Below are 24,705 nucleotides of genomic sequence, written 5' to 3'. Positions count from 1 at the left end.
CTGAATATTTGATTAGGATGGGGTATTTACATAGTTTCAGAGTAGCTCCCCATAAATCATATCAATTACAAAAGAGGAATGAGTAACTTTACAAGGGAGAAGCCTGGAAGGCACCACGTTAATCAAATCCCAGTAATGGGACAAATCTAAATTAAGCACCCACTTTCAAGGATGCAATGAGAAGAATAAGCATCATTTCAGTGATATTCCTGCCAAAGATGCACAACTTTAATCATGTGGAAACATCAAACTCAAATTGAGGAAAATTCTGCAAATTACTGACATAATGTTCAAAACTGTCAACATCAAAAAAAAAGTCAAGGTGGGGGCTTCCCTGGTGGCACAGTGGTTGAGAGTCCGCCTGCCAATGCAGGGGACATGGGTTTGTGCCCCGGTCTGGGAAGATCCCACATGCCGTGGAGTGGATGGGCCCATGAGCCATGGCCGCTGAGCCTGCGCGTCCGGAGCCTGTGCTCCACAACGGGAGAGGCCACAACAGTGAGAGGTCCGCGTACAGCAAAAAAAAAAAAAAAAAAAAAAAAAAAACAATAAGTCAAGATGGGACTTAGAAAGTATTCCAAATGGAAGAAGACTAAAGCAACATAGCAACTAAATGCAGTGCATGGCTCTGGACTGGATCCTTTTGCTATAAAGCATTTTTATGGGCAATTGCCAAAGCTTGAACTGGCTTTGTCGAATAGACTGCAGTAATAAGTCAGTGATAATTTCCTAATGTTGATAGTTGGATTGTTGATATATAGAAGAATGTTCTTGTTTGTAGGAAATACACACTAAGGATTTGGGGGGTGTCAAGATGGTGGAGTGGGAGGACACGGAGTTCATGTCTCCCCATGACTAGGGTATCTACCAGATGCTGGTGGGGGACCTCGACACCCAAGGAGACGGGAGGAATCCCCGAGCAACCAGGTAGGACATGGGGGGTAGTGAGCGGGGAAGAGAAGTAGAGGCCAGACAGGACCAGTGCCCCTAAGGGGTGGCTGGGAGAGGGGAGGGGTTTCCACACCTGGAGGGACCCTCAGGGGCTTAGAGGATCAAGGGGGAACACGCCTAGCGTTTCTCCTCCCCACTTGGCCCTGGGGAGCCTGCTGGGGATCCAGGCTGGATCCTCGGCCTTCCAAGGCCCCCTTTGACCAGACTGGTCCTAGGGGCTTAGGAGGGAAGGGGGGCGAGAAGAGGAGAGGTGGATGGGGAAGGGTCCTCCAGGATCAGAGGATCAGAGGGGAACGTGCCTAGTGTTTCCCCTGCCCACTTGGCCATGGAGCATCTGCTGGGCTCCCAGGGCTGGTCCTCTGCCCTCTGAGGGCCCCTATGGCTGCATGGGTCCTAAGGGCATAGGAAGGAGAGAGGAAGAGGAGGAGAGGCGGACAGGGTGACCTTCCAGGACCGGAAGATCAGGGAAAGTGCAGCTGGCATTTCCCCCACCCACTTGAGCCCTGAGAAGCCTGCTGGACTTCCAGACCAGGTCCTCCACCTTCCATGGCCTCCTCTGGTCGTGTGGGTCCTAGGGGCGTAGAAGGGAGGGATGAGGGGGAGAAGAGGAGAAGTGGATGGTGAGGGGCCCTCTGGGATTGGAGGATCAGGGGGAATGTGCCTACCATTTCCCCTGTCCACCTGGGCCACAGGGAGCCTGCTGGGCTCCCAGGCCTGGTCTTCTGCCCTCCAAGGCCCCCTCTGGCTGCATAGATCCTAAGGGCGTAGGAGGGGAGGAGGAGGGGAGAAGAGTAGGAGAGACAGACAGTGGAAGGAGGAGACTCTGGGATCAGTGTATCAGGGGAGATGTGGCTAGTTTCCCACCTGCTCAAGCCCCAGGAAGCCTGCTGGGCTTACAGGCCTTGTCCCCTGCTTTCTGGGGCCCCCTCTGTCCATATGGGTCCTAGGGTCCTGGTGAGGGGGAAGAAGAGGAGAGGTGAACAGGGAAGGACCCTCCAGGATCAGGGGCTCAGGGGGAACACACTTAATATTTCCCCTGACAACTCAGGCCCTGGGGAGCCTTCTGGGGTCCCAGGCCTTGTCCTCCACCCTCTAAGGCCACAGGCACTCCTGGGCCGCACCAGCTGCACTGAGCCTAAGCTCCACCCTGCCCGACCCCCACAGTGGGCCCTTTCCAGCTTCATGGGTCCTAAGCCTAGGTCCTGGACCCCACCTAAACCATGTCCCTTCCTAAGCCCTGCCTCCCATAGCCAAGGCCTTTTCCAGCTTTTTTTTTTTCCCTCTTTTTTGCTATTGTGGTTCTGTTATACCTTACAGTCATAGTTTCACTTATATATTTTATTTTTTCTAATATATCTGTTAGTTTTCTAATCTTATTTTACTTTTTACTCTTTCTTATTGTCCTGCTCCTTTTTTTTTCTTTCTTTCTTTTTTTTTTTTTTTGCCACCCCATGCAGCTTGTGGGATTTTGGTTCGTGAACCAGAGGTCAGGCCTGAGTTCCTTTGATGGGAGATCCAAGACCAAACCACTGGACTAACAGAGAACCTCAGACCCCAGGGAATATTCATCAGCGTGAGGTGTCCCAGAGGTGCTCATCTCGGCACCAAGAACCAGCTCTACCTAATAGCCTACAAACTCCAGTGCTAGAAGCCTCAGGCCAAACAGGAAGATAGGAACACAACCGTATGCTAACACATATGTATGGAATCTAAAAAAATATGGTTCTGATGAAGTAAGGGCAGGACAAGAATAAGACGCAGACGTAGAGAATGGACTTGAGGATACAGGGAGGGGAAAGGGTAAGCTGGGATGAAGTGAGAGAATAACACTGACATATATACACTACTAAATGTAAAATAGATAGCTAGTGGGAAGCAGCTGCATAGCACAGGGAAATCAGCTTGGTGCTTTGTGACCACCTAAAGGGGTATGATAGAGAGTGTGGAAGGGAGGCACAAGAGGGAAGGGATATGGGGTAAAACCCTACAAGACCAAATAAATGAAGAGGAAATAGGCAACCTACCTAAAAAGGAACTCAGAGTAATGATAGTAAAGATGATACAAAATCTTGGAAGTAGAATGGAAACATGGATTTCAAAATTACAAGAAATGTTTAACAAAGATCTAGAAGAAGTAAAGAACAAACAAACAGAGATGAACTACACAATAACTGAAATGAAAAATACACTAGAAGGAGTCAATAACAGAATAACTGAGGCAGAAGAATGAATAAGTGAGCTAGAAGACAGAATGGTGGAAATAGCTGTCAAGGAGCAGAATAAAGAAAGAAGAATGAAAAGAATTGTAGACAATTTCAGAGACCTCTGGGACAACACAAAATGCACCAACATTCGAATTATAGGGGTCCCAGAAGAAGATGAGAAAAAGAAAGGGTATGAGAAAATATTCAAAGAGATTAGAGTCAAAACTTCCCTAACATGGGAAAGGAAACAGCCACCCAAGCCCAGGAAGCACAGAAAGTCCCATACAGGATAAACCCTAGGAGAAACACACCAAGACACATATTAATCAAACTAACAAAAATTAAATTCAGAGAAAAAAAATAAAAGCAGCAGGGAAAAACAAAAAATAGCATACAAGGGAAGCTGATTCCTCTGGCAGGACATACTTAAAGTGACAAAAGGGAAAAAACTACAACCGAGATTACTCCACCCAGCAAGGATCTCATTCATATTCAACAGAGAAATCAAAAGCTTTAAAGACAAGCAAAAGCTAACAGAATTCAGTACCACCAAACCAACTTTACAACAAATGCTAAAGGAATTCTCTAGGCAGGAAACACACAGAAGAAAAAGACACACAAAAACAAACCCAAAACAATTAAGAAAATGGTAATAGGAACATACATATTGATAATTACCTTGAATGTAAATGGATTAAATATTCCAACCAAATGACACAGACTGGCTGAATGGATACAAAAACAAGACCCATATATGTGCTGTCTACAAGAGACCCACTTACAAGAGACCCACTTCAGACCTGAAAGTGAAGGGATGGAAAAAGATATTCCATGCGAATATCAAAAGAAAGCTGAAGTAGCAATACTTGTATCAGATAAAAGAGACTTTAAAATAAAGACTGTTACAAGAGACAAAGAAGGACACTACATAATAATCAAGGGATCAATCCAAGAAGAAGATATAACAATTATAAATATTTATGCATCTAACATAGGTGCACCTCAATACATAAGACAAATGCTAACAACCATAAAAGGGGAAATTGATAGTAACACCATAATAGTGAGGGACTTTAACACCACACTTACACCAATGGACAGATCATCCAAACAGAAAATAAATAAGGAAACACAATCTTTAAATGACACAATAGACCAGATGTATTTAATTGATATTTATAGGACATTCCACCTGAAAGTGGCAGAATACACTTCCTTCTCAAGTGCACATGGAACATTCTCCAGGACAGATCACATCTTGGGTCGCAAATCAAGCCTCAGAAAATTAAATAAAATTGAAATCATATCAAGCATCTTTTCTCACCACAATGTTATGAGATTAGAAACCAATTACAGGAAAAAAACTGTAAAAAACACAAATACATGGAATCTAAACAGTGTGCTACTAAATAAACAAGAGATCACTGAAGATATCAAAGAGGAAAAAGAAATACATAGAAACAAATGACAATGAAAACACAATGACACAAAACCTATGGGATGCAGCAACAGTAGTTCCACGAGGGAAGTTTATAGCAATTCAATCTCACCTCAAGAAACAAGAAAAATCTCAGATAAACAATCTAACCTTACATGTAAAGCAACTAGACAGAGAAGAACAAACAGAACCCAAATTTAGTAGAAGGAAAGAAATCATAAATATCAGAGCAAAAATAAATGAAATAGAAATGAAAACAACAGTAACAAACATCAATACAACTAAAAACTGGTTCTCTGAGAAGATAAACAAAACTGATAAACCTTTGGAGAGTCTCATGAAGAAAAAAAGGCAGAGAATTCAAATCACTAAAATTAGGAATAAAAATGGAGAAATTACAAATGACTCCACAGAAATACATAGGATCATAAGTGACGACTACAAGCAACTATATGCCAACAAAATGGACAACCTGAAAAAAGGGACAAATTCTTGGAAAGTTACAACTTTCCAAGACTGAACCAAGAAGAATTAGAAAAAATAAACAGACCAATTATAAATACTGAAATTGAAACTGTAATTAAAAATCTTCCAACAAACAAAAGTCCAGGACCAGATGGCTTCACAGGTGAATTCTATCAAACCTTTTTTGACCCACTTCCTAGAGTAATAAGAATAAAAACAAAAATAAACAAATGGCACCTAATGGAACTTAAAAGCTTTTACACAGCAAAGGAAACCATAAACAAGATGAAAATACAACCCTCAGAATGGGAGAAAATATTTGCAAAAGAAGCAACAAAGTATTAATCTCCAAAATGTCTATCAAACATTTAGAAAAGAGCTAATAATTATCCTTCTCAAACTCTTCCCAAAAAATTGCAGAGGGAGGAACTCTCCCAAATTCGTTCTACAAGGCCACCATCACCCTGATATGGAAACCAGACAAATATATCACCAGAAAAGAAAATTACAGACCAAATTACAGACTGAAGAACATACAAGCAAAAATCCTCAACAAAATACTAGCAAACAGAATCCAATAACACGTTAAAAGGATCATACGCCATGATGAAGTGAGATTTATGCAAGGATTCTTTATTTTAAGTTTATTTATTTATTTATTTATTTATTTATGGCTGCGTTGGGCCTTTGTTGCTGTGCATGGGCTTTCTCTAGTTGAGGCAAAAGGGAGTTACTCTTCATTGCAGTGCGCAGGCTTCTCACTGCAGTGGCTTCTCTTGTTGTGGAGCATGGGCTCTAGGTGCACAGGCTTCAGTAGTTGTGGCATGCAGGCTCAGTAGTTGTGGCTCACAGGCTCTAGAGTACAGGCTCAGTAGTTGTGGCACATGAGGTAGTTGCTTCACAGCATGTGGGATCTTCCTGAACCAGGGCTTGAACCTGTGTCCTGTGCATTAGCAGGTGGATACTTAACAACTGCACCACTAGGGAAGTCCCAGGATTCTTCAATATACGCAAATCAATCAATGTGATACACCATATTAACAAAAGAATTAAGGAATAAAAACCATATTATCATCTCAATAGATGCAGAAAAAGCTTTTGACAAAATTCAACACCAAGTTATGATAAAAATTCTTCAGAAAGTGAGCATAGAGGAAACATACTTCAACATAATAAAGGCCATATATGACAAACCCACAGCTAACATCATTCTCAGTGGTGAAAAACTGAAAGCATTTCCTCTAAGATCAGGAACAAAACAAGGATGTCCACTCTCACCAGTTTTATTTAACATGGTTTGGAAGTCCTAGCCAAGGCAATCAGCGAAGAAAAGAAATAAATGGAATCCAAATTGGAAAAGAAGTTATAAAACTGTCAGTGTTTGTAGATGACATGATGCTATAAAAAGAAAATCCCAAAGATGTTACCAGAAACTACTAGAGCTCATCAATTAATTTGGAAAAGTTGCAAGATACAAAATAACACACAGAAATCTCTTGCATTCCTATTCATTAACAAAAAAAGATCAGAAAGAGAAATTAAGGAAACAATCCCATTTATCATCCCATCAAAAAGAATAAAATACCTAGAAATAAACCTACACAAGGAGGCAGAAGACCTGAACCCAGAAAACTATAAGATACTGATGAAAGAAATCAAAGGTGACAAAAACAGATGGAAAGATATCCCATGTTCTTGGACTGGAAGAATCAATATTGTGAAAATGACTCTACTACCCAAAGCAATCTACAGATTCAATGCAATCCCTATCAAATTACCAGTGACATTCTTCACAGAATTAGAACAAAAAATTTTACAATTTGTATGGAAACACTAAAGGCCCTGAATAGCCAAAGAAATCGTGAGAAAGAAAAATAGAGCTGGTGGAATCAGGCTCCCTGACTTCAAACTATATTACAAAGCTACAGTAATCAAAACAGTGTGGTACTGGCACAAAAACAGCAATATAGATAAATGGTAGAGGATAGAAAGCCCAGAGATAAACCCATGCACATATGGTCACCTAATTTATGACAAGGAGGCAAGAACACACAGTGGAGCAAAGACAGCCTCTTCAATATGTGGTGCTGGGAAAACTGTACAGCTACATGTAAAAGAATGCAATTAGAACACTCCCTGACACCATAAATAAAAATACAGTCAAAATGGATTAAAGACCTAAATGTAAGGCCATACACTATAAAGCTTTTAGAGAAAAACATGGGCAGAACACTTTTCAACATAAATCACAGCAAGACCTTTTTTGACCCACTTCCTAGAGTAATAAGAATAAAAACAAAAATAAACAAATGGCACGTAATGAAACTTAAAAGCTTTTACACAGCAAAGGAAACCATAAACAAGATGAAAATACAACCCTCAGAATGGGAGAAAATATTTGCAAAAGAAGCAACAAAGTATTAATCTCCAAAATATGCTAACAGCTCATGGAGCTCAATATCAAAAAAAACAAACAACCCAATTAAAAAATGGGCAGAAGACCTAAATAGACATTTCACCAAAGAAGACATACAGATGGTCAAGAGGCCCATGAAAAGACGCTCAACATCACTAATTATTAGAGCAATGCAAATCAAAACTGCAGTGAGCTATCACCTCGCACTGGTTAGAATGGCCATCATCAAAAAATCTGCAAACAATAAATGCTGGCGAGGGTGTGGAGAAAAGGAAACCCTCTTGCACTGTTGGTGGGAATGTAAATTGCTACAGCCACTGTGGAGAACAGTATGGAGGTTCCTTGAAAAACTAAAAATAGAACTACCATATGACTTAGGAATCCCACTGCTGGGCATATACCCTGAGAAAAGCATAATTCAAAAGGACACATGTACCCCCAATGTTCATTGCAGCACTTTTTACAATAGCCAGAACATGGAAACAACCTAAGTGTCCATCATTGGATGAATGGATAAAGAAGATGTGGTACATATATACAATGGAATATTACTCAGTCATAAAAAGAATGAAATTGGGTCATTTGTAGAGATGTGGGTGTGGACCTAGAGTCTGTCACACTGAGTGAAGTAAGCCAGAAAGAGAAAAACAAATATCGTATATTAATGCATATATGTGGAATCTAGAAAAATGATACAGATGAACCTATTTGCAGGGCAGGAATAGAGACATAGATGTAGACAATGGACGTGTGGACACAGTGGGGGAAGGGGAGGGTCAGATGAATTGGAAGATTAAGACTGACATATATACACTACCACTCATAAAACAGATAGCTAGAGGGAACAGGTTATAAAGCACAGGAAGCTCAGCTTGGTGCTCTGTGGTGACCTAGATGCATGGGATGGGGGCGGGGCATGGAAGGGAGGTCCAAGAGGGAGGGGATATAGGTATACATATAGCTGATTCACTTCGTTGTACAGCAGAAACTATTAACTCCAATAAAAAATAAATAAATAAGGATTTGGGGGTGATGGGGCCTTATGTCAGTACCTTACTATCAAATTATTCTTGTGGGGGGAAAATTTTTTGTACTTATTTGCAACAGTTTGAAGTTGCTTCAAAAATAAAAAGAAAAAGTTTAAAGATAATTGTTTCAAATAGAGATAAATGTTTTATTTCACTTTTAGAAAAATATGGGAAAACCCTGAGTAACTTTAACATCTGGATGAAGTGGATAAATTTCTAGAATATAATTTAGAGCATTCAGGTAGGTCATATAATACCAAACTCTCCTATAATGGAGCACCTAAAAATACTGGACAACATTTAAAAAAATTATTTTAAATGCATAACTAAGTTCACAAGAAGGTAGATTATCCTCAGAGGAAAAAGAAAGTAGAAATACAATATAGGGTTAGCATAAGATTGTAAGCATAAGAACATTCAAAAATGTCGATGAACAAATTATCATAATAGATTTCAGCAAGTTTCTCATATGTACGTTAGATACATTGCTGATGGAAGGATCCACATGTGAAACACAGCATATTCTAAATAAGAGTAATGACTAATAAGAAAAAATGAGGTGAAATACTCCATTCAAAATAATTTTTAAATAAAAAGCAGTTAAGAATAATTTTAACAAAGTGGATGAACCTCATAAAGAAAATAATACATTTTGTTGAAGAACATAAAACATCTAAAAAATGGAGAATGAGAATTTTCAATAATATTACACACATATCGATTTTTTCAAATAATTTAGAAATTCAGTGCAGTCTCAATCAAATATAAATAGAACTATTTGTGGAACTTTTTAAATTAATTATACATTTATACAGAAGCATAAATGAGCAAGAATAAATGAGGCAAAAAATAAAATGAACAAGGTAAGGCCACTTAATCTACAACTTAGCAAGAATTCTATAAAGTTATAGTAATTTTAGAATAGTGAAATTGGCCCAGGAATAAATCTATAGATAAATGCAATAGAAAAGAGCCCCCTTAGAAGCATACACAGAATAATTGTATGATGGGGAGGCATCATGAATCAGTGGGGGAGAATCTGGACTATTTAACACATCTTGCTGAAACAATTACATAGCTCTATGTAAATAATAAAATTGTGAAATACAAAATAAAGTCCAGATGGATCAGAAACATAAATATTTTTAAAACTGAACTATTTGAGTCAAAAAGAAGACTAACTTTATGATCTTAGGTTAGAAAGATATTAATTAAATTATCCCAATAACACACATAGAACAGAAAAACACTAACAAATGTGGCTATAATCAGAATTTTAAACTTCTTCTTAATGAGAAATAACATTTACAAGGATAAGACAAACAACATGTAAGTAGAAGAACACATAAAACCAAGAATTATTTTTAAAGCTATGTAACCAAGAGAACTCCAAAATTTAAGAAGACAACATAAAATGTGTGCAAAATGCATCAATAGACAATTTGTGGAATCCAAACAGCCAACAAACATACGAAAAGATGGTAAAAATCACCCATTATTAGGAAAGTGTAAATTAAAATAATGACATTATTTTTCATCTATCAGATAGGCCAAAATTTTAGGATCTAACAGTATTGCATATTGATGACTGTATGAAAAACAAGTTCTCAGACACATCACTGATGGGAGTAAAAATAATTACAACCATTCTGGAAGGCAATTTGATGCATCTATTAAATATGAAAATGTACATACCCAATTTCTCCACAATTCTACTTTCAGGTCTCTGGGTTAAATAAATATATATGGACAAGGAGATAGATACAAAGGTAAGTACTGCACCCACTTAATTATAGAAAAGTAAAAGAAAGTATCCACATGATGCAATAGGGGAATTAAATGAAGTGAAATGAAATATCATGGATTATTATTTAGTTGTTATGAGAATGAATTATATTTGCATTTATCAATATAGATAGCTCTCAAAAATATGGTTGAATAAACAAGTAAGCTCTTAAATAATATGTACAACTATTTAATGTTTTAAAAACTCAGGGGCTTCCCTGGTGGCACAGTGGTTGGGGGTCCGCCTGCCAATGCGGGGGACGCGGGTTCTTGCCCTGGTCCAGGAGGGTCCTGGGTGCCGTGGAGCGCTGGGCCTGTGAGCCATGGCCGCTGAGCCTGCGCGTCCGGAGCCTGTGCTCCGCAACGGGAGAGGCCACAGCAGTGAGAGGCCCGCGTACCGCAAAAAAAAAAAAAAAAAGGTACATCTTAATCTCATCCACTTGAATGTTAAAATACAGCCCATTATGGAATATTGAAAAGTTAGAATATGGAAATTCTTTCTGTCCCTTTTACACTATACTAGTGTTAGAATATCAGGACACATTTTATTAAAATGCTGTAAGGAATTGGTAGTTATATTATTATCATTACTTACCCATGTTAATGATATATCTCTTCATAAGATGATACAGACTTTTGAGAGTTTTACTTTCTAAAATGATGGAGGAAACACAATTTAAATATACTTTGACAATAAAATTTAATTTCTGTTCATTTCAGTAGATAGGAATTTTGGAATATTGGGGAGTATTGGGAGGGAACACCTCCCCCATTATGCTAGCTGAAATCGAGGTTGATATTCAGAGTAATTTTCTGTCTAAAACAGAGAAAACACAGCAATATATATATATATATATATATATATATATATGAATCACTTAGTAATGTGCATGAAATAATATGAACTTACATTTATTGTTATATTTAAACAAGGTCCTAAAATTTCAAGTAACTTAGAACATCAGTTCAGATTCTTCATTTGCAAGCAACAGAAACCCAGTTTAGTTAACTAGCTAAAAAAGGAGATTCTGGAGGCCTGTTGGGACTTACACAAGCTGGTGGGAAGCTGGAGCATCAGGCTTGGAAATGAAGATACCTGGAAGTGGGAACCTTGGCCATGCAGCTTGGGCCCACAGAACAATGAGAGAACTCTAACCATTTTCCAATTCTCTGCCCCTCTGAGTCATGATTATGGTGGAAAATTTCCAGTTGCTTGAGTGGAAGTCACAAGATTTCTGGGTGACAATTTGGGGGCTACTGAGAAGAAATACTTCTTTGGGGTAATAGGCTTGGATTAGCGTTTTTTGGAAACACTAAATCCCTTGGAGTGAGTGGCCCAGTTGAAGCTCTTGTACCAATCAGTCAAGGCTTCCCCAACTCTTCCCCAGCTGGGCCCCCCATACTGCTTCTGGGTCATCTCCTCTGATTGACATAGCTGAATAAGTGTGGGTGGGAGACTTCAAGAAACACCTGATCTGACTATATGACTTTACTAAGAAAAACCTCTTGCTGGCTTTTAGTTGCCTTCTGAATAAAAATCCAAACCTTTTATCTGGCTCTTCATAGTCTCTGGAGTCAGAATGTCTATGGCTCAAATCCAGTTTCCACCAGTACCCATCTCACTTTCTGTACCTCGCTTTCATTGTCTGTGAAATGGACATAAGAGTTGCTGTGTGATTAAAAGAGTTTATACACATAATACAATCAGAGCAGGACCTGGCACAGAGTAAGGGCTTTGTAGGCATGATTATTAATCTTGTCAATATTATCTTTATCATCTTGTCAATTTTTATCTTTATTATTGTCTAGTGAATAAGGTATCCAGCTTATTCTTGTTAATAGAATTGCAGGCACATAAAGTCCCACTGTGAAACACTGTGTATGTAATGTGTATGCATTGTGAGGGAAATAATTCCCAAGGAGGGAGACTGGGATGCTGTTAAGAAGGAAAACTAAATGTTGGATGGTGTATTAGTTCTCCAGAGAAATAGAACCAATAGGAGATCTATCTATCTATCTATCATCTTACATCTTATATGTACATATATATATATATATATATATATGTATGTATATATATATATGTATATATGGGAAGAGAGAGAGAGAGAGATTATAAGGAATTGGTGGAGGGTAGTGGCTAATCCCAAGACCTACAGCATACATCAGCAAGCTGGAGACCCAGAGAGGTGATGGTTTAGTTCCAGTGTAAAGGCCAGCAGGCTCAAGACTCAAGAAGAACTGATGTTTCAGTTCAAGTTTGAAGACAGGGGAAAAATGGTGTGCTGGTGGCTGGTACGCAGTTAGGAAAGAATTCTCTTACTTGGGGAAGGGTCAGACTTTTTGTTCTATTCAGGCCTTCAACAGATTGGTTGAGGCCACATTAGGGAGTGGTCATCTGATTTATTTAGTCTACCAATTAAAATGTTAATCTCATCCAAAAACATCCTTTCAGAAACACCCCAAATAATGTTTAACCAAATATCTGGGCACTCCATGGTCCAATCAAATTGACACCTAAAATTAACCATCACAGATGGCAAATCAATAAATAAACATACAGTAATTTGACTATAGTTACTTTGACAGAATATTGAAATTTATTTATATAACTCAAATTCATAAGCAGCCTATGAGCATTGAAATGTCATTGTTTAAGTAAATGGGTAGGGAATGGAATTAAAAATACTAGCTGTATCAACAACCTAGTATTTGGGTATATCATGGTTAGTGTCTCTTTGAGCTGCAATGTATACCAGTTTAAAGTTTATTTATTAGACAATTAGGGTCAGAAATCATGTAGATCTAAATGTGCATTATTATGAATAGGGCTAATGAAGAGCATATTCCAAACTAAATTAGTAATGATGAAATTAACTAAATTAATAATTATGAAATTAATAAAAGAATAACAAAAAGCCAAAAGTGACTGGGACACTGATAAACCATATCTTTGTCCTGAATATTGCAGGATCTCATAGGAAATGGTGCATAGTGAAGCAGAGGTTTGTAGGATTGCCAAGAGGTAAATATAAACAAAACTCTCAACTCTACCAATATGATTATCTAAATCTAGTGGATTTTCAGTAACAGTGCTTAGTGCACAAAAAAATAAAAATCTGTGTAACTTTATTCCAACAAGAAACAAGGAGAGAACTTGCATTTTGGCATCAGTTTGAAGCTCATCAGAGATGATATTTTTATCCACCAATGGGCAAAACAGATCTTCCACAAGGTTTTTATAGAGATTTGGGGAAGAGGGTATGAGTGGCTGAGTTGAACCCACTTTTTGTTTCAATATATCATTAGGGTAATTAGTTCAAGTAATGGATAATTAGTTTGAGGACTTTTGATCCATTTATACTTTCCCTGGTATTTGCTGTTTTCATTGGTCATTAACAAATCAAACTTCAAAGTGTGGGGGAGGTAGGTATGGGGGGAAAAGAAGGAAAAGAAAAAATTGAAGACTGAAAAGGAAATGAGAAAAGGAAAGGAAAGAGCAGGGGAGGAGAGGGAAAGAGAAGTGGAAAGGGGAGAGGAGGAAAAGGCGGGAAGGGCAGGAGAGCAGAGGGATTTATATAACTGCATTTATATCACTGACATTATGAAGATGCCATGTAGGAATACTAATATTGCTGCTCCCCCAAGGAAGAATCTAAGTAGGACAAGCAAGAATCACCATGGTATCCACATAGGGCATCTCCCAGACCTTCTCCATAGGGAGCCATCTGGCGGGGGCGGGTGGTGGTGGGAAGTGGCCCACAGGTGTTTATGAGGACGCCTCCAGGCTCCCTGAAATCCTCACCCATTTACATCATTTAGTGCAGGCCCAGCTCTGCTGGCTCCATGGAGCCCTTCTTGATTTCCTTCACTGAAATAATCATTTCCTCCTCAGAACACTAAAGCACATTTTTGTTCTTCTACTCTTAGACATATAATGAGTATATTTTTAGAAATAAAACATAATCCAGAAATTTGTCCAGCATATAAATGTGTTTATATGCAAATACATGCTGACTAATACAGTTAATTTTATTTTACTAGTGACTTGTTCCTATAAGCCATTTCAAATCCCTTAGGAAATGAGGTTTGTATAAATAAAAATTAATCTACATACAAAAGAAATCTTACAGAGGTGTAATAATACTTTACATAAAGTTACTCATTTAATACATTTTGTTACCTGAAATGTGAGACTGTCCTTGAAAAAACAGAACGTGATTCCCCAAATTATCTGTGTTGCCACGTTTTATACTGCATGAGTTGTGTTCAGGTCTATTTTTCCCTTTCAGATTCTCAGGAAACTACCTTTAATTCTGACCATTATAATAGGAGGTTAAATGGGCAGTTTTGACCTTAACAATTGATTTGCCTGACACTCAGAGAATTAGCTCAAGGCTAATTGACAAGTCAGGTAGGATTTTAACCCAAGCCCTCTATCCCAAGCCCTGTGTTTATTCCACTAACCTACAAACTTTTGCTTGAGTGACTTTGAGAAGGTATAAAGTTAAGAGCCTCCTTTGTCACCAGTGAAGGAACTAACCTTTGAGTGAGAGTATGGTCTTGGGGAATTAAGTCTGCCAACTGTTTTCAAATTCTGAGGATGTCCCCTTGGCCATTGTGTTTAAGATATATTGTGCTATATCATACCAGGAAAGTCTCCCTCTCCTGCCTGCTTTGCAAAACATTGAAGAATGCTTGTCTTCTCTGATCAAATTGTTCATAAGACATAAAGGGACCCCCAAAATTATCTTGCCCTGACTAGACATAGGATCTTGAGCAGTTAATTACCTACAAGTATGTATTTCTTTCTTCTGAAAATGTAGGTAATTGAAATAGATACTTTTTAAGATTCTTTCATCAGAACACAAGAAAAGTGTTTCCTAGGATTACTTTCTGGAGTTTTGAGAACAAGGGTCAAATATGAAGATAGAATCATCAGAATAATATTGCCTTTTAAGAGACAACGTTGTAGATGCTTTGAAATGTACTATGAGGGGTTTCATAGCAAATGCTTAGCTCTGGACTATTAATTTGGGTATGACTGTCCAAAAATAAAAGTAAAATATATTTTTAATTCACAGATTATAAAACTATGTAGGGGAAAAAATGAAGTAAAATGAATAAATTTCACATCAAATTTATTTTTTTTCTTGCTATGCACTCTTTTAGACCCTAGGAACTTAATTTATAAAAAATAATGTTCTGTGTGCCTTGGTACATTTATTCTTGCCACAGAGGTCTCTCCTCTATAGTTCATTCTCCTTTTTCTCTTTCCTCAGTCTTGTTATAGCTTATGTCTATTGTTATGTTCAGACAACATTTAGATGACTTTTTGAACTAAGCACTAAAGTCGCTAAGCACTTATGTAGGCTATCCTGTGAGCCAGTTCTTTAAACAGCCCCTCCATGACTGCAAACTCACATGCCCACTGCTCTGGTTCATGATCCCAGTGCAACTAAAGAAAAAGAAGAGACATTTTATTCCAAAAGGCTTGATGTCTTTTGATGACTTTTTTTGATGACCTTTCTCTTTCATATCATAATAGATATTTTCTTTTAGATGTAGCTTCTAACTGTCACTGTCATCAGACCGCTCTCTGAGTCTGGTCTTTCATTGCCATTTGATTTATTTAGGGCTTTGCAGTTGTCTTTATTCCTCAGTGTAACTTGGGTCCATGGACAAGTGTGTGTCAGCCACTCCATCACGTGGGGTGCAAAGATAGCAGAATCTGTGCTTAAGTTTTATCTTTGAAGAAAACAAATTATACTGGCATGAAACATAAACTAGCAAACTCAAATAAAATTGATCCTTGATGGAAATGTGACCTTCATGAAACGGTTGTCAAAGTCACTGAAAACTTCGTTAAAAGGTGAAGAAATAAATGTAGTTTCTGAGCAAGTCTGACATCTAGTGGTCAATTGATATTTCTAAGCTAGCTAAAGGAGCCAGCTCTGTTCAAGTGAATTGTGATGGAACTGTTGTACAGATATTGTAAGCCTACAGACTGATGGAGTCAGTGCAATAAAGTTAAAAGGTAAGGAATGGAAAATTATGAAGGTTACTCAATATTTGTTATACCTTTCTATGATCAGACAACTTAAGTGACTATGGACTCAGAGATATGAGTCCAGGCAATCACTTCATAAGGAAAAGAGAGACAGAGAAAGGAAAATGTGCATGGGATAGTATGTGTTTATTGATAAAAATAATATTTTACATGATACCATATGGCAAGTCTTATACAAACTGCTGCAAACATCACCGTCTTCCCAGAAACCTTGAAAAGTAAGTAATATGATACTTATGGCTGATGAAATTGAGAGGTTCAGTGACTTACTGAGTTGCCCAAATTCTTATAATAAAAGTTAGTAGAGATAAATCCTTTGTCTAGGATTTATCTCTAGGATTTCCAGCTAGGCTATAATAGCCCAGCACATCATAACAGTCAGAGAAGATTAAGGGGTAATTATGTGGTAATAATATCATACTATTACTAAATATAAATAATACTGTTAATTAATATTGTTAAAATAAATAATAATAAACTATTATTATTATCCATAAATTGAAGACAAGTAAAAGAAAAAAATAAACCTCTGCCTTAATAGAGTTTTAAATTTTATTTGTTAATCAATTAGCATATGTGTGTGAATTATTTTTAAGATTTGAACCTTTTTCCCCAGTTTTATTTTTTGTGAGATATGAATGACATATAACATTGGATTAGTTTTAGTTGTACAACATGATGCTTTGATGTAAATATACAGCGAAATAATCACCACATGTGTTTTCCTTTAGGGTGTCATAATTTGCAGCTGGAGACTATGTTAGAAGAGAAAAGACAAGCAAAGAAATCCTTACTCACTCCACATCTCCAGTTTTCTGAGCAGAGAGCAACTTTCAACATGACATAATTGCTTGGCCTTTGAGTATCACAAACGCTTCAACCTTTTACAAGCCTTGGGTGGCTTCTTGCCATGCAATACGATTGCCAAATAGGACGGTACTTTAGGTATTTTTCTGACCTAAGCCCAGCACTCAGGAAGCTCAGTGAACCCCGAAGATTTAAATTAAAAAATTACAAGGCCCAGTCAGTAAGTATGGTTGGGCCTTAAATTGCTTTGCAGGCTGATTTTTTAGTCATTCTAAAAGACTTATGACATTATTCAGTTTGCAGCTCATAATTTCTAGAAGAACTCCTCTGAATCCCCATGACATCTAAGAACCCTAACCATGGCATAGAGCCCTTGTCTGAGTCAGAAAACTCTACTCTGAATGAGCTAGAGTGAGGCTTCTAGGGGCAACGTGATTCAAAAAGACACTGAGCAAATAACTTAGAACATGTTCATAAGTGTGTAACAAGGGAGGGGTAGGTGGTGATGTGCAGAAAGGGGCTGGAGGTGGATGCCCAGACTCATTAAGCTGTGGCACTGCCACTGCTCACAAGTTATTTGTTGTTTAATGGTGGGCTGCTTGCTGTGGAAAGAAACATCAAGGCAGGAAACTGGCAGGCCTGGGATCAGGAGAAGGAGAAATTTTCTCTCATCTCAAACCAGGATGTTTCTTCATGAGAGAGGCTGACTCTGGGCTCTGGTCAACTACCTGACTTGGGGTGGTTCCTTGTGGATGACTGTGAAGCCTGTATGTTCAAAGAGGTGTGTGATCTGAAACCATGGGTGTCAAAGCCAGCCTGTTGCCAACAAACTAGTGAATACAACAAAAATGAAGCAGACTCACAGATACAGAGAAAAAAGTAGTGGTTACAAGTGGGGAGAGGGAAGGGGGAGGGGGAATATAGGGGTAGGGGACGAAAAGAGGTTATTATGGGATTATATGAAATTATCTGTGTGAAACTTTTCTTTTAACATCTTTATTGGAGTATAATTGCTTTACAATGGTGTGTTAGTTTCTGCTTTATAACAAAGTGAATCAGCTATACATAGACATATATCCCCATATCTCCTCTCTCTTGCATCTCCCTCCCACCCTCCATATTCCACCACTCTAGGTGGTCACAAAGCACTGAGCTGATCTCCCTGTGCTATGCAGCTGCTTCCCACTAGCTATCTATTTTACATTTGGTCGTATATATAAGTCCATGCCACTCTTTCACTTTGTCCCAACTTCCCCTTCCCCTTCCCCCTGTCCCTAAGTCCATTCTCTACATCTGCATCTTTATTCCTGTCTTGCCACTCTGTCCCTAGGTTCTTCATAACTTTTTTTTTTTTAAGATTCCATATATATGTGTTGGCATACGGTATTTGTCTTTTTCTGACTTACTTCACTCTGTAGGACAGACTCTAGGTCCATCCACCTCACTACAAATAACTCAGTTTCATTTCTTTTTATGGCTGAGTAATATTTCATTGTATATATATGCCACGTCTTCTTTATTCATTCATCTGTCAATGGATACTTAGGTTGCTTCCATGTCCTGGCTATTGTAAATAGAGCTGCAATGAACATTGTAGTACATAACTCTTTTTGAATTATAGTTTTCTCAAGGTATATGCCCAGTAGTGGAAGTTCTGGGTCATGTGGTAGTTCTATTTTTGGTTTTTTAAGGAATCTCCTTACTGTTCTCCATAGTGGCTGTATCAATTTACATTCCCAACAACAGTATAAGAGTGTTCCCTTTTCTCCACACCCTCTCCAGCATTTATTGTTTGTAGACTTTTTGGTGATGGCCATTCTGACTAGTGTAAGATGATACCTCTGTGTAGTTTTGATTTGCATTTCTCTAATGATTAGTGATGTTGAGCATTCTTCCATGTGTTTGTGGGCAATCTGTATATCTTCTTTGGAGAAATGTCTATTTAGGTCTTCTGCCCATTTTTGGATTACTTTATTTGTTTTTTTGATATTGAGCTGCATAAGCTGCTTATAAATTTTGGAGATTAATCCTTTGTCAGTTGCTTCATTTGCAAATATTTTCTCCTATTCTGAGGGCTGTCTTTTCGTCTTGTTTATGGTTTCCTTTGCTGTGCAAAAGCTTTTAAGTTTCATTAGGTCGCATTTGTTTATTTATGTTTTAATTTCCATTTCTCTAGGAGGTGGGTCAAAAAGGATCTGGCTGTGATTTATGTCATAGAGTGTTCTGCCTATGTTTTCCTCTAAGACTTTTATAGTGTCTGACCTTATATTTAGGTCTTTAATCCATTTTGAGTTTATTTTTGTGTATGGTGTTAAGGAGTGTTCTAATTTCATTCTTTTACATGTAGCTGTCCAGTTTTCCCAGCACCACTTATTGAAGAGGCTGTCTTTTCTCCATTGTATATTCTTGCCTCCTTTATCAAAAATAAGGTGACTATATGTACATGACTTTATCTCTGGGCTTTCTATCCTTTTCCATTGACATATATTTCTGTTTTTGTGCCAGTACCATACTGTCTTGATTACTGTAGCTTTGTAGTATAGTCTGAAGTCCAGGAGTCTGATTCCTCCAGTTCCGTTTTTCTTTCTCAAGATTGCTTTGGCTATTCTGGGTCTTTTGTGTTTCCATACAAATTGGGAAATTTTTTGTTCTAGTTCTGTGAGAAATGCTATTGGTAGTTTGATAGGGATTGCATTGAATCTGTAGATTGCTTTGGGTAGTATAGCCGTTGTCACAGTGTTGATTCTTCCAACCCAAGAACATGGTATATCTCTCCATCTATTTGTATCATTTTTAATTTCTTTCATCAGTGTCTTATAATTTTCTGCATACAGGTCTTTTGTCTCCTTAAGTAGGTTTATCCTAGGTATTTTATTCTTTTTGTTACAATGGTAAATGGGAGTGTTTCCTTAATTTCTCTTTAAGATTTTTCATCTTAGTGTATAGGAATGCAAGAGACTTCTGTGCATTAATTTTGTATCCTGTTACTTTACTAAATTCATTGATTAGCTCTAGTAGTTTTCTGGTAGCATCTTTAGGATTCTCTATGTACAGTATCATGTCATCTGCAAACAGTGACAGTTTTACTTCTTCTTTTCTGATTTGAATTCCATTTATTATTTTTTTCTTCTCTGATTGCTGTGGCTAAAACTTCCAAAACTATGTTGAATAATACTGGTGAGAGGGGGCAACCTTGTCTTGTTCCTGATCTTAGTGGAAATGATTTCAGTTTTTCACCATCGAGAATGATCTTGGCTGTGGGTTTGTCATAAATTGCCTTTATTATGTTGAGGTACATTCCCTCTATGCCTATTTTCTGGAGGGTTTTTATCATAAATGGGTGTTGAATTTTGTTGAAAGCGTTTTCTGCATCTATTGACATTATCATATGATTTTTCTCCTTCAATTTGTTAATATGGTTTATCACATTGGTTAATTTGCATATATTGAAGAATCCTTGAATTTCTGGGATAAACCCCACTTGATCATGTTATATGAACCTTTTAATGTGCTGTTGGATTGTTTGCTAGTATTTTGTTGAGAATAATTGCATCCATGTTCATCAGTGATATTGGCCTGTAGTTTTCTTTTTTTTTATGACATCTTTGTCTGGTTTGGGTATCAGGGTAATGGTGGCCTCATAGAATGAGTTTGGGTGTATTCTTCCCTCTGCTATATTTTGGAAGAGTTTAGAAAGATAGGTGTTAGCTCTTCTCTAAATGTTTGATAGAATTTTCCTGTGAAGCCATCTGGTCCTGGGCTTTTGTTTGTTGGAAGATTTTTAATCAGAGTTTCAATTTCAGTGCCTCTGATTGGTCTGTGTGCATTTTCTATTTCTTCCTTGTTCAGTTGTGGAAGGTTGTGCTTTTCTGGGAATTTGTCCATTTCTTCCAGGTTGTCCATTTTATGGGCATATAGTTGCTTGTAGTAATCTCTCATGATCCTTTGTATTTCTGCAGTGTCAGTTGTTACTTATCCTTTTTCATTTCTAATTCTATTGATTTGAGTGTTCCTTTTTTTTTTTTTTTTGTGATATGGGGGCCTCTCACCACCATGGCCTCTCCCATTGTGGAGCACAGGCTCCAGATGCACAGGCCCAGCAGCCATGGCTCACGGGCCCAGCCACTCCACGGCACGTGGGATCCTCCCAGACTGGGGCATGAACCCGTGTCCCCTGCATCGGCAGGCAGACCCCCAACCACCATGCCACCAGGGAAGCCCGAGTGTTCCTTTTTTTCTTGATGAGTCTGGCTAATGGTTTATCAATTTTGTTTAGTTTCTCAAAGAACCAGACTTTAGTTTTATTGATCTTTGCTATCATTTCCTTCATTTCTTTTTCCTTTATTTCTGATCTGATCTTTATGACTTCTTTCCTTTTGCTAACTTTGGGTTTTTTTTGTTGTTCTTCTTCTTCTTTCTCTAATTGCTTTAGGTGTAAGGTTAGGTTGTTTATTTGAGATGTTTCTTGTTTCTTGAGGTAGGATTCTATTGTTGTAAATTTCCCTCTTAGAATTAATTTTGCTGCATCCCATATGTTTTTGGTTGTCCTGCTTTCATTGTCATTTGTTTCTAGGTATTTTTTGATTTCCTCTTTGATTTCTACAGTGATCTCTTGGTTATTTAGTAGTGTATTATTTAGCCTCCATGTGTTTGTATTTTTAACAGATTTTTTTCCTGTATTTGTTATCTAGTCTCATATAGGTGTGGTCAGAAAAGATACTTGATATGATTTCAATTTTCTTAAATTTACCAAGGCTTGATTTGTGACCTAAGATATGATCTATCCTGAAGAATGTTCCATGAGCACATGATAAGAAACTGTATTCTGTTGTTTTTGCATGGAATGTCCTATAAATATCAATTAAGTCCATGTTGTTTAATGTATCATTTAAAGCTTGTGTTTCCTTTTTTATTTTCATTTTGGATGATCTGCCCATGGTGAAAGTGGGTTCTTAAAGTCCCCTACTATGGTTGTGTTACTGTCGATTTCCCTTTTTATTGCTGTTAGCATTTGCCTTATGTATTGAGGTGCTCCTGTGTTGGGTGCATAAATAGTTATAATTGTTATATCTTCTTCTTGGATTGATCCCTTGATCATTATGTAGTGTCCTTCTTTGTCTCTTGTAATATCTTTGTTTTGAAGTCTATTTTTTCTGATATGAGGATTGCTACTCCAGCTTTCTTTTGATTTCCATTTGCATGGAATATTTTTTTCCATCCCCTCACTTTCAGTCTGTATGTGTCCCTAGGTCTGAAGTGAGTCTCTTGTAGACAGCATATATATGGGTCTTGTTTTTGTATCCATTCAGCCAGTCTATGTCTTTCCATTGGAAAATTTAATCATTTACATTTAAGGTAATTGTCAATATATATGTTCCTATTACCATTTTCTTAATTGTTTTGGCTTTGTTATTGTAGATCTTTTCCTTCCCTTGTGTTTTCTGCCTAGAGAAGTTCCTTTAGCATTTGCTGTAAAGCTGGTTTGGTGGTGCTGAATTCTCTTAACTTTTGCTTCTCTTTAAAGGTTTTAATTTCTCTGTCGAATCTGAATGAGAACCTTGCTGGGTATAGTAATCTTGGTTGTAGGTTTTTCCCTTTCACCACTTTCAATATGTCCTGCCACTCCCTTCTGGCTTGCAGAGCTTCTACTGAAAGATCAGCTGTTAACCTTATGGGGATTCCCCTGTATGTTTTTTGTTGTTTTTCCCTTGCTGCTTTTAATATTTTTTCTTTGTGTTTAATTTTCCCTTGCTGCTTTTAATATTGTTTCTTTGTGTTTAATTTTTGATAGTTTGATTAATATGTGTCTTGGTGTGTTTCTCCTCAGATTTATCCTGTATGGGACTCTCTGTGCTTCCTGGTCTTGATTAATTATTTCCTTTCCAATATTAGGGAAGTTTTTTTTTTTTTTTTTTTTTTTTTTTTTTTGCGGTAGGCGGGCCTCTCACTGCTGTGGCCTCTCCCCTTGCAGAGCACAGGCTCCGGATGCGCAGGCTCAGCAGCCATGGCTCACGGGCCTAGCCGCTCTGCGGCATGTGAGATCTTCCCAGACCGGGGCACGAACCCGTGTCCCCTGCATCGGCAGGCGGACTCTCAACCACTGCGCCACCAGGGAAGCCCTAGGGAAGTTTTTGACTATAATCTCTTCAAATATTTTCTCAGGCTCTTTCTTTTTCTTTTCTTCTTCTGGGAGCCCTATAATTCCAATGTTGGTGCATTTAATGTTGTTCCAGAGGTCTCTGGACTGTCCTCAATTCTTTTCATTCTTTTTTCTTTATTCTGCTCTGCAGTCATTATTTCCACTATTTTACCTTCCAGGTCACTTATCCATTGTTCTACCTCAGTTATTCTGCTATTGATTCCTTCTAGAGAATTTTTAATTTCACTTATTGTGTTCATCATTGTTTGCTTGTTCTTTAGTTCTTCTAGGTCCTTGTTAAACTTTTCCTGTATTTTCTCCATTCTATTTCCAAGATTTATATCATCTTTAGTATCATTACTCTGAATTCTTTTTCAGGTAGACTGCCTATTTCCTCTTCATTTGTTTGGTCTGTTGGGTTTTTACCTTGCTCCTTTATCTGCTGTGTGTTTCTCTGTCTTCTCATTTTGCTTAACTTACTGTGTTTGGGGTCTCCTTTTGGCAGGCTGCAGGTTCATAGTTTCCATTGTTTTTGCTGTCTGCCCCTAGTGGCTAAGTTTGTTTCAGTGGGTTGTGTAGGCTTCCTGGTGGACGGGACTAATGCCTGTGTTCTGTGGATGAGGCTGGATCTTGTCTTTCTGGTGGGCAGGACCACATCCGGTGGTGTGCTTTGGGGTGTCTGTGACTTTATTATGATTTTAGGCAACCTCTCTGCTAATGGGTGGGGTTGTGTTCCTGTCTTGTTAGTTCTTTGGCATAGGGTGTCGTGCACTGTAGCTTGATGGTCGTTGAGTTGAGCTGCGTCTTAACATTGAGATAGAGATCTCTGGGAGAGATTTCACCATTTGATATTATGTGGAGCCAGGAGGTCTTTTGTGGACCAATGTCCTGAACTCGCCTTTCCCACCTCGGAGGCACAGGCCTGACACCCGGCTAGAGCACCAAGAGCCTGTCAGCCACATGGCTCAGAAGGAAAGGGAGAAAAGAAGAAAGAAAGAAAGAAAAAATAAAATAAAATAAAGTTATTAAAATAAAAAATTCAAAAATTATTAAAATTAAAAGGTAATTTTTAAAAAGGTAATTAAATAAAAGAAGAGAGAACCAAACCAAAAAACAAATCCACCAATGATAACAAGCACTAAAATATACTTTAAAAAAAAAAGAACAGGCAGAACCCTAAGACAAATAGTAAAAGGAAAGCTGTACAGACAATATCACACAAAGCAGTATACAGATACATACTCTCAAATCAAGAAAAAGAAAAAATATATATATATATGGTTGCTCCCAAAGTCCACCACTTCAATTTGGGGATGATTCGTTGTCTATTCAGGGATTCCACAGATGCAGGGTACATCAAGTTGATTGTGGAGATTTAATCTGCTGCTCCTGATGCTGCTGG

The sequence above is a fragment of the Mesoplodon bidens genome (genome assembly GCF_964165515.1).
Source record: "Mesoplodon bidens genome assembly, chromosome: 2".
Classification (NCBI taxonomy): domain Eukaryota; kingdom Metazoa; phylum Chordata; class Mammalia; order Artiodactyla; family Ziphiidae; genus Mesoplodon; species Mesoplodon bidens.
Note: the sequence above shows the minus strand (reverse complement) of the source record.